The 11651-nt window shown below is 35.5% G+C and overlaps 1 protein-coding gene and 1 long non-coding RNA gene across 4 annotated transcripts in view; one reads left to right on the top strand and one right to left on the bottom strand.

Moving 5' to 3' along the window:
- The window catches only part of LOC116277672 (uncharacterized), a 73914-nt gene that overhangs the window by 6944 nt on the left and 55319 nt on the right, over positions 1–11651 (bottom strand). The gene's annotated exons all lie outside the window — the stretch shown is intronic.
- The window catches only part of ZNF654 (zinc finger protein 654), an 83558-nt gene that overhangs the window by 24066 nt on the left and 47841 nt on the right, over positions 1–11651 (top strand). The window lies entirely within an intron of this gene.

Below are 11651 nucleotides of genomic sequence, written 5' to 3'. Positions count from 1 at the left end.
GGAAAACAGATAGAGGAGTGGTTTTTGAAAAATGACAGAGCAAGTCACAACTTAATTTTGTGTGTATGTGTGTGTGCGCCTCAAATTACACTCACATCACAATAGTGGGTTGTGAATTCATTTAATAACATTACAAAATACAATAGAAAATATCACAGTATGCCTCATATAAGTATTATTTTGTGAAACTCTTGTTTTATATATTCATATTTATGTATGTGTATACTTTATTATTTGTAAAACATTTTTTAAAACTGTGGGTAGCATTTAAAACAAAATTATCTTCCACCTTGTAAGAAAGGAGGAAGATTGTTTGTCCTGCCTCCCTCCCCTTGGAATCCTAAGGAAGTGTAGAGTTTGAACGTGCAAGGTATGAAATAGAGAGTAGGGAATGAGATACTTTGGGAGAATACAGATAAAGGAGTTAATTGCAGTTTTTCCATTCAGGCCATTCACTAGACCTTAGGGCCAGGGTAAGTTGGGGAAATTGCATTACTACTTTTTTTTTTCCTCTAAAGAAATTGAGTGACTGGAGCAGTGACCTTTGTATTCTGGCAATTAAGAGTTCTTCTTTGAGACAGCTAGCTAATCACTTAATTATCCTAAAGGAAAACTTACCAATCATCAGACTCTAGACATGCTTGCTCATAGGGCTCCCAATTAATCTGCTTATGGCTTTATTCTTAAATATTAATGAGCATTCAAGAATCATCAGACATTTGAGGAATGACTTCACATGAAAAAAAAAAATACAATGAAAACAAACTAAAAAAAATTTTGGAAGAACTAGTGTTAATGTCGAAAACCAAAAAGTTAGAAGATAAATATAAAATCTATCATTATCATTTTCAGAGAGAGTTGAGAAGATATGTATGACATTAAAACATAAATATATCATGCCATGTGAAAGAAATAATGAGATACCAAAAATGAGTTTGTGGAAAATTAAGAAAATAATATGGTTAAAATTTAAAATTCTGTAGGGAAGTTGGAAGGTAAAGTTCAGGAAATAGTCCAGAATGTAAAACAGAATCAAAGAGATGGAATGTCAGAAAAAAAAGAAAAAACTGATACAGTGGCTTCATATAGAAGGTTCATTATTTAATTAGTTGGAGTCCCAGGAAAAGAATTTAGAGTATATACATTGGAGGAAAATTTTGGAGTATTTAGAGAAAAGAATTTAGAGTATATACATTGGAGGAAAATTTTGAAGACATAATAAAAGAATTTAGAGTATATACATTGGAGGAAAATTTTGAAGACATAATAAAAGAATTTCCCAGAACTAAAAGTCATAAACTTCAAAACTGAAAGAGCCCCAGAAGTGCTCAGCACAATGAATATAAAAGATACTTAGCTAAATACATTATTCCCCAATTTGAAAATAATCAAGAATGAAAAACAGACTGGAACACCTTCCAGAGAGAAAAAACGAGGAACAGACATCAGGCTGATATCAGTCTTCATACAGCCAACAGTGGGTGGTAGAATATAATGAATCAGTGTCTCTAAAGATTTGGAGAGAAATTATTTTCAGTGTAGAATTTTATGCTCATCCAAACTAGCAGTGAGGTGTGAGAGTGGAAACAATACTTCAGGCATGTAAGGACCTAGAAGATTGAGTTATACACATACTCTTTTTTGGAAGCTGTTAGAGAATGTGCTCCAGAAAAATGAGGTGTAACAGATTAGAAAAAAAGAAGATGACCCAGATTAAAAAAAAAAAAAAGAAAAAAAAAAAAGAAGACCCAGATAACCTTTGATCTAGGAAACAGTAGCTTTTACTTAAGATGGGGGAAGAGAAGTCCCAGGATCAACTGCCAAGTGGTAAGCCTTTGCAGACGTTCACCTCCAAGAGGGAGATACCCAGTAAAAATGGAGATTTGAAACTAACCTTGAGAATTTGTAACCATTTAAAGTAGTGATAAAAGTAGACAAGGCAAAGGGAATAGAAAAGCAGTTAAATACTCCAGGAAAATTAAAAATAAACTGAACAGGATAGGACACAGAGTCATTAGCATACTACTTAGATATACACTGAGTGTTATTTATTTAGTTTTCTCCATGCAGATGATGCTTTTTGACTAAACTTTTGAAGTACAGAAAATAATTACAGAACAGAAGAAATTATTGACCTTTCAATATAAGACTGTTTGATGGAAGTTGTGAGTTGAAAGTGAAGGACAAAGGCACTGAATTCTTTAATTCTTATTTTACAAAATGGAATGTCAGTAGTACATGAAACCATAAATAAAGGTGTAAGTAAAGTTACAAGGATAAATAATAGAGGAATAATACAGAGTAACTTTTGGAAAGATGAAATTGGTTGTGCAAGGAGTTAAATTCTCTTCTATCACAGCAGAAAGTTAAAAGATAATATTTAAAATTGGTAAGTCAAGAAATACTGGCAAAGTTTATTATCAACAGCTATTAAAAATATTGAAAGTTGTTAATACTGGGGCACTGGACTAGTGAGTGAGAGGGTTCAAGCCTCTCTGTACACTTAGAATTTTTAAATATTGACTGTGTAAATTTCATACATATGAACTGTATTTTTTTATTTATATATATGCATAAAAATTTTAAAGCGTGCATGTACATTGTGTTTCTTTAAAAATTTACTTGTATATACTTAAAGTTGTAGGGAAGGAGCTATGTGAAGTGGTGGTTGTGTTCTCCAGCCTAATTGTGATCATTTCACTATACCAAAATACCAAGTTGTATACTTTAAATATATACAATTTCTGTTTGTCAATTGTACCCCAGTAAAGCTGAAAAAAATTGTGGGAGAGAATAATAGTTTAGAATGTAACATTATTTAGATTTGTGAGAGTACAGTAGTTTAAAAAAACAACCATTGTTTTAAAAATTATTTCATGGTGCCTAAATGAATATGGGAAATATGAAGACTTCTTGATTATAACTGACAAATCTTACCCAAGCTAGTTTTAACAATAACAACAAAAATAAAGGGCATTGAGGGATTTATTAGATGAGTAAGTCATCTGATAAGCAAGCAAGGACTAGAACTAGTTTGAGGATTTTCTGAATCCAGAGGATAAAATACCATCTAGAACTGTTGTCTTCCTTTCCAACATTCCTCTTTTGGCTTCATTGTAGCTCTTAGATCTGCTGACAATTTTGGGATTAAGTTTAGTTTATTAACCAAGGGAGAAGAAACCCCCTTCCCTCACCTCTAATCCCCCAAATACTTTGGGAACTTGGGCCTGGCTGAGGGTTATGTGCCCACTGCTTGACTAATCACTGTGTTGAGGAGAGTATGGTGAGATTTTTCGGCTGTCTGATGGCAAGCCCACCCCACAGCTAGGGGAAACGAGGATACTACATTGGCAGCTCCAGGAGGACCATAGAAATGGAGGGATAAGCAGTTTCCTCAAGAAGCAAATGAGGTAGTGTGAAAGAGAGCTGGTTAAATAGACAAAAATAATAGATGTCTATGACAAAGAATTTTTTATGTGATACTTTGAAAGTTACCAAAACTGTCTCAATGATTCCCTGCTGATTTCTGAGGAAAATAAAATGAGTATTGAAAGAAATACATCATTTGTAAGCAAGAAGTACTATTCTTGATTCAGTGCCTATTTGGACATTTTCTCCCCTTTCATCTATGTAGTCTTTGTTAACTTAAGTGTTGTAATATGAAAATGCTTTTAAGGCTTTCAAAAGTACTTTTTAAAAAGTTTTTTAAGTCACTTATTGACTTAATATTTCATTGTTTGCTAGCTTTTTAACCGCTACTCATGGAAAGAATAATGTGTTAAGCAGAAGCAGATCTTGTCTAAGATGGACAGTGCCAGGCAAAAGGAAGTAAACCATCTTAGTGGTTTGTTGAGTAGTAATGTTTCGTATAAGGAAAACTTTCTGCATTATTTGAATTTACTTTTAACAGAAAAATTATTTGTACTTTTAATACCAGAAGAAAAATGGGGAAATAGCTACTTGGTGGTATCATTAGAAGAGCAGAAAGTCTGTAACAGTGTTCTGTTTTATTTAAAAATTTAAGCCAGAAAATTATTCTAACAATTGTTCCATAATCATTCATTCATTCTGTAAATCTCTGTGCTTGGTTCTAGGGATAAAACAGTAAATAAGATAGATAAGTCCTTGTTTGCAAAGGCCTTACAGAGCTAAAAGATATTACACAAGCAGCTCCACTATTCTGTATTGTAATTATGGAAGGATTGCAGGGTACAATAATGGGGGACTGGACATGGTCTGGAAGGTCAGGGAAAGTTTGCTTAGTGAACCAATACTTCTTCAGCTGAGCTCTGAAAGAGTGATGGGACTAAATTAGATGAAGGAGCAAAAGAGCCTCCCAGGGATAGCAAACTGAATGTTCAATGTGTCTGGACAGGATGTCAGGATATTAATGGATTTCATTATAACTCATATCTGTTTGTAGAATTCTTATTTATGATATGTATCAAATATTTTAAATTTTTATTCACTTACACTAAAAATTTATAGATGAGCTAAAGAAGTAATACCTATAACATTCTGTCTTATGCAAGTATATATATGTAATATATGCATATGAAATATATGTTACATGTTAAATATAAAAATTACTATAGTCTCTGGTAGTGTGGTCTGTGTGTCCACCTTCGTAAACACCTGTGACCACCTTGTAAATCAGTACGTATGTGAAGACCTGCCGTCTGTAGGCTGGAGATTCTAAAAAATGCAGGTTTCCCAAGATGTTATTTACAGAGAAGGAAACTGGAGTGTTTTTTTTTTCAACTTTTTTTTATTGAGTTATAATCATTTTACAATGTTGTGTCAAATTCCAGTGAAGAGCACAATTTTTCAGTTATACATGAGCATACATATATTCACTGTTGCATTCTTTATTGCTGTGAGCTGCCACAAGATCTTGTATATATTTCCCTGTGCTATACAGTATAATCTTGTTTATCTATTCTGCATATGTCTGTCAGTATCTATACATTTTGAACTCCCAGTCTGTCCCTTCCCACCCCCCCACCCCCCTGGCAACCACAAGTTTGTATTCTTTGTCTATGAGTCTGTTTCTGTTTTGTATTTATGTTCTTTTTTTTTTTTTTGGATTCCACATATGAGCAATCTCATATGATATTTTTCTTTCTCTTTCTGGCTTACTTCACTTAGAATGACATTCTCCAGGGACATCCATGTTGCTGCATATGGCATTGTTTTTTATGGCTGAATAATATTCCATTGTATGAATATACCACATCTTCTTTATCCAGTTATCTGTTGTTGGATGTTTAGTCTGTTTCCATGTCTTTGCTATTGTAAGTAGTGCTGCTATGAACATTGGGGTGCAGGTGTCTTTTTGAAGTAGAGTTCCTTCTGGATATATGCCCAGGAGCAGGATTACCGGGTCATATGGTAAGTCTTTTCCTAGTCTTTTTTGAGGAATCTCCATACTGTATTCCACAGTGGCTGCACCAAACTGCATTCCCACCAGCAATGTAGGAGGGTTCCCTTTTCTCCACAGCCTCTCCAGCATTTGTCATTTGTGGACTTTTGAATGATGGCCATTCTGACTGGTGTGAGGTGATACCTCGTTGTAGTTTTGATTTGCATTTCTCTGATAATTAGTGATATTGAGCATTTTTTCATGTGCCTATTGATCATTTGTATTTCTTCCTTGGAAATTGCTTGTTTAGGTCTTCTGCCCATTTGTGGATTGGGTTGTTTGTTTTTTTCTTATTAAGTCATATGAGCTGCTTGTATATTCTGGAGATCAAGCCTTTGTTGGTTTCAGCCTTTGCAAAAATTTTCTCCCATTCTGTAGGTTGTTGTTTTGTTTTACTTATGGTTTCCTTTGCTGTGCAGAAGCTTCTAAGTTTCATTAGGTCCCATTTGTTTATTCTTGCTTTTATTTCTATTGCTTGGGAGACTGCCCTAAGAGAACGTTTTTGAGATGTATGTCAGATAATGTTTTGCCTATGTTTTCCTCTAGGAGGTTTATTGTATCTTGTCTTATCTTTAAGTCTTTGATCCATTTTGAGTTGATTTTTGTGTATGGTGTAAGGGAGTGTTCTAGCTTCATTGCTTTACATGCTGCTGTCCAGTTTTCCCAACACCATTTGCTGAAGAGACTGTCTTTATTCTTTATTGTATATTTAGTCTTTATTGTATATTCTTGCCTCCTTTGTCGAAGATTAGTTGACCAAAAGTTTGTGGGTTCATGTCTGGGCTCTCTGTTCTGTTCCATTGGTCTATATGTCTGTTTTTGTACCAATACCATGCTGTCTTGGTTACTGTAGCTCTATAGTATTGTCTGAAATCTGGGAGAGTTGTTCCTCCAGCCTCTTTCTTTTTCTTCAGTAATGTTTTGGCAATTCTAGTTCTTTTGTGGTTCCATATAAATTTTGTTGTGATTTGTTCTAGTTCTGTAAAGAAACTGGAGTGTTTTTATTCATACCTGAGTGTTTTTAAAAATTTTATGGAAATAAATAGTCATGTAGAGAATTGTCGTAAATTAACTGATTATAATTTTACCAGGTTGACTCTCCTTGTTCACTGTATTTTTTAAAGAAGTGAAGATTTTGCCATGTGTATATATGTGTTTGCATTTAAAAGGACCTCAAATTAATTCCCTTTTATAGATAAGAATGCTGAGGCCTGAGAAGTTAGGAAACTTTTGCAAATCTGAGTTAAGTTCTGTTTATTTTTCCTATTGTTTTCCTGTTTTAGATTGGTTAAACACTGATCCCTAAAAGTTTTCCAGGTAGAACAAAGCAAAAAACCTGAAACTGAGTGGACATTCAGGCAAAGAACATAGGCTTCACCCATTTTACATAAAATGAAAGCAAACTTTAATGCTGCCTTTCTAGCCTCCTTTAAGTCCAGCAAAAATTAAGTGTTCATATATTTTAGCATTCCACATAGGGTTCAGTGATGGACAGTAGTAATTTGCCTGGCAGCCACTAGGTCCACAAGGATTCACATGGTCGACTGGAGGAGGGAACTGGTTCTGCTAGTAGCATTTAGTTTATGCAGTGGTAAACACTGAAGGTGTATACCTAATATGCTAAGTTGCATAGGGAGAGAAGACCGAAAAGGCTTCTCTTTCATGGAACAAACTGGGTTTAATCACTCTCTTATTTAGAGTGGCTGGGCAGTCACGGCTACACGTATAATGACACATCAGTGACCCTTTCTCATTATGTTGCAGAATTACACCATACTTCAAACATAGCATTGATGCATAACTTCAGTCTCCACTGTATTATAATCATGTTTTTTTGGTTGCATTTATAACTTAAGTTTAGGCTTCAACTAATTTAGAAAACAGCCTAGAAATCAAAGGAAGAAAGGCTAATTACAAAGGGCCATTTTTTTTCCTGATGTGGCTAGTCCCCAATCAGTATTATCATTTCTCTACAATATGTAACGCTCTTATTACTTTTTGACTCTTCAGTTATTTTGACCAACATTTATTCAAAATCTTCTCCAATTTTGCATCCATTATTGTTGCTAGTCATTTGTGAAGGGTGAACTTCATTTATAGAGAAATGGAGGCTGTCTAGCTTTCTATTTCTTTGTTTTCTCTCTCTGAAGAAAAGATATATTTCTTTTTTGAGTAATTGGGAGGTTTCAATTACATTCCCGCAATACTGTTTTGTTTTTCTTTACTATTACATTAGAATATGTTGTTTTCAGGACTCGAATTTAAAGTCAAATTAGACATACCTATGTGCATTTATTTGGCCATGTTTAGAAACTCAGCATTTCATTTGCTAGTTGTGAACTGGCATCTTTTCCCTCATAATTTTCATCACTCCTTTTGTTAATTTTGGAATGAAGCAGTTGAGACTAGAGTCATTTTAAAGGCAGAGAGATAGAGGGATTATTTACTGGTATATTTGTGTTGGCAGAGATGAAAAGTGATTGGGTGATAACATAATCTGTTATCACTCATAGTACACATCAGAAATCTAGAAGGATGTATGTGCATAGCTTTAAAAAATGGCATTTATTTTTTACTGATATAACTAAAGGAAGGAAAACTTGGTAATTGCCTTTGTCACTGTGGATACACCAAAACTAGAGTGAAGAAGCAGTAGACTATTCTTTTTTTTTTTTTTTTCCATTTTCAATTCACTGAGCATTTGTTGAGCATTCAGTGTTTGGCAGCATACAAGGGCAGAGAAGTGAATGCCTTGACCCGTGACCTAGGGCTTAACTAAAAGTTTGAGACTAGAGAAAGCTGTTACAAACAAAGTCATCATAAACGAGTTAGCATTATGTGGCCCTACTGTGGGGCCAGGCATCATTTACTTGTCTAAGGAACCTTGCCGAGAGGTAAAGTCTTTTCTTTTTTCCTTAAATGTCCTTTTATTTTTTTTTCATTTTTCAGTTTTATTAGGTAAAATTGTTACAGTTTAACTTCACATATACAATATATTGCATGTGAATACATATACACAATATACTGCACATATTTTTTAAAATTTACACACATGTACTAAGAACATTGTTTCTAAGAACATTTAGAGCTTTAGCTTTTTAAACTCAGTAGCTATCAAAGGAATAAAGCCAACCACAAAATAAAAATTCATTCAAAAAGATACATACACCCCACCATTAACAGTAACATTATTTATCATTGCCAAGATATGGAAGCATCGTAAGTGCACATCAATAGATGAATGGATAAAGAAGATGAAGCATATATATGTAATGGAGTACAACCATAAGAAGGGTATTTTGCCATTTGTGGCCCTTCATTCACTTTTTTTTTTTCACTTCAAAACCCAGAATTTTATAAGTGGCTTAAACATTTCCATTGCATCAAAAACAACAAAATACCTAGAAATAAACTTAACCAAGGAGGTTACCTATACTCTGAAAACTGTAAAACACTGATGAAGAAAATTGAAGATGATACAAAGAAATGGAAAGATATCTTGTGCTCTTGGATTGGAATAATCAACATTATCAAAATGGCCATACTACCCAATGCAACCCCTGTCAAAATAACTCAAGACATGCTTCACAGAACTAGAACAAACAATTCCAAAATTTATATGGAACTGTAAAAGACCCCAAACTGCCAAAGCAATCTTTTGTAGGTCTTTTTTTTTTTTCCTTCTTTTTGTTCTGTTTTCTTATGATTTGATAACTAGCGAAGTTCCTTTAACATTTGTTGTAAAACTGATTTGGTAGTGCTGAATTCTTTTAACTTTTGTTTATCTGTGAAGCTTTTGATTTCTCCATCAAATCTGAATGAGAGCCTTGCTGGATAGAGTATTCTTGGTTGTAAATTTCCCCCTTACATCACTTTAAATATATTTTCCCACTCCCTTGTGGCCTGTAGAGTTTTTGCTGAAAAATCAGCTGATAACCTTATGAGAGTTCTCTTGCATGTTATTTGTTTCTTTTCTCTTGCTGATTGTAATATTTTCTCCTTATCCTTAATTTTTGTCTGTTTGATTATTATGTACCTTGGTGTGTTTCTCTTTGGGTTGATCCTGTGTGGGACTCTCTGCATTTCCTGGAGTTGGGTAACTGTTTCCTTTCCCATGTTAGGGAAGTTTTTGGTTATTATCTCTCCAAAATTTTTGTCAGGTTCTTTATCTCTCTCTTCTCTTTCTCTTTCTGGGACTCCTATAATGCGAACATTAGTGCACTTCATATTGTCCCAGAGTTCTCTTAAATTATCCTCATTTCTTTTCATTCATTTTCTTTTTTCTGTTCTGCAGTAGTGATTTCCACTGGTCCGTCTTCTAGCTTATAGATCTGTTCTTCTTCCTCATTTAACCTATTCTTGGTTCCTTCTGGTGTGTTATTCATTTCAGTGATTTTATTCTGCAACTCTGGGTATTCTTTATATTTTCCAACTCTTGCTAAAAACTTGGCTCTGTGCATCTATACTCCTCCTGAGTTCTCTGAACATCTTCACCATCTTTACTTTAAACTCTTTCTCAGATAAATTACCTATTTCCTCATCACTTATTTCTTCTTCTGGGATTTTATATTGTGCCTTGGTGTGGGAGATACTTCTCTGCTGCCTCATATTGTCTGTCTTTCTATTTATATTTTTAGGTAGGTTAGTTACGTTTCTTGACCTTGGAGAGGTGGCCCTCTGTGGGAGACGTCCTATGCGTCCCAGCAGTATACTCCTTTCGTTACCCAAGAGCCAGGGTCCAGATGGTCCCAGTGTATAGTCTGGACTGTGTTTGTGGATTCCTTCCACAGGCTTTGGGATTGTTGTTTTCTTATTTCTGGTATCTGCCCCTGGTGGATGAGGCTGGACTAGAGGCTTATGCAGGTTTCCTAGCAGGAGGAGCCGGTGCTTGCTCACTGCTGGGTGAAGCTTGGTCCTGGACCTCTGGTGGTTAGGGTTGTGTCTAGAGGTGTTTGTGGCTCAGGAGAGCTGCTCATGGGTGGGGCCTTGTTCCTACCCAGTATGTTGTTTCGCCTGAGGCTTCTCTACAGGCTGTTGGGTGGGGCTAGATCTTGGTGCTAATGATCCAATCAAGATGTCAGCCTCCAGGAAAGCTCATGTAGATGAACTTCCCAGAATGTCTACCACCAGCTTTTATGTCCCCTGTGTGAGCTGCAGTAGAATATCCCCTGGGTGGGCAACCCACAAACTAAGGAATAATTGGGTCACAGAGGCCCCCCCCGACAAGAATGAGAGTTCTGGGCCCCATGTTGGGCTTTCCAGCCTGGGGTTCTGGCATTGGGAAGAGGTGGAGACCCCAGGACATCTGGTTCTGAAGGCCAGCGGGGCTTGGTTCCAGGAACCCCACAAGACTGGGGGAAACAGAGACTTCATTCTATTGGGAAGTGTACACAGAATCTCACGTGTGCCAGGTCCAAGGGCAGAGGCAGTGATTTCATAGGAACCTGGGCCAGGCCTGCCTGCTGGTTTTGGAAGGTCTCCTGGGAACAGAGGATGGCTGTGGAATGTTCATAGCAATAAATACCTACATCAAGAAATAAAGGAGATCTCAAATAGCCTAACTTTATACCCCAAGGAATCAGAACAAGAACAACAAACAAAACCCAAAGCTAGTAGAAGGAAGGAAATAACAAAGGTCAGAATACATCAACAAAAGAAAGGACAAAAATCACATGATCATCTCAGTAGATGCAGAAAAAGCATCTGATAAAATTCAACTCCCATTTATGATAAAAACTCTTAGAAAAGTGGGTATAGAGAACATATTTCAACATAGTAAAAGCTATTTATTAAACCCACAGCCAACATAATACTCAGTGATGAAAAGTTGAAAGTCTCCCCACTAAAATCTGGAACAAGAGGAGGATGCCCACTCTCACCACTTCTGTTCAACTTAGTATTGAAAGTTCTAGCCATACTAATCAGACAAGAAAAAGAAATAAAAGGGATCCAGATTGAAAGAGAATAGGTAAAATTGTTACGATATGCAGATGACGTGATACTGTATATAGAAAACCCTAAAGACTCCACACAAAAACTAATAGTGCTGATAAATACAGCAGGGTAGCCGGAAACAAGATTAACATACAGAAATCTGTTGTGTTTCTTTACACTAGCAATGAGATATCAGAAAAGGAAAATTAAAAAAAAATCCCTTTCAAAATTGCATCAAAAAATATAAAATACTTGGGAGTAAACCTGACCAACAAGGTAGGTGAAAGACTTATAT

This window comes from Vicugna pacos, chromosome 1, assembly GCF_048564905.1.
Source record: "Vicugna pacos chromosome 1, VicPac4, whole genome shotgun sequence".
NCBI lineage: Eukaryota > Metazoa > Chordata > Mammalia > Artiodactyla > Camelidae > Vicugna > Vicugna pacos.
The sequence above is the reverse complement of the archived record's forward strand: the minus strand, read 5'-3'. Positions and strand labels throughout refer to the sequence as shown.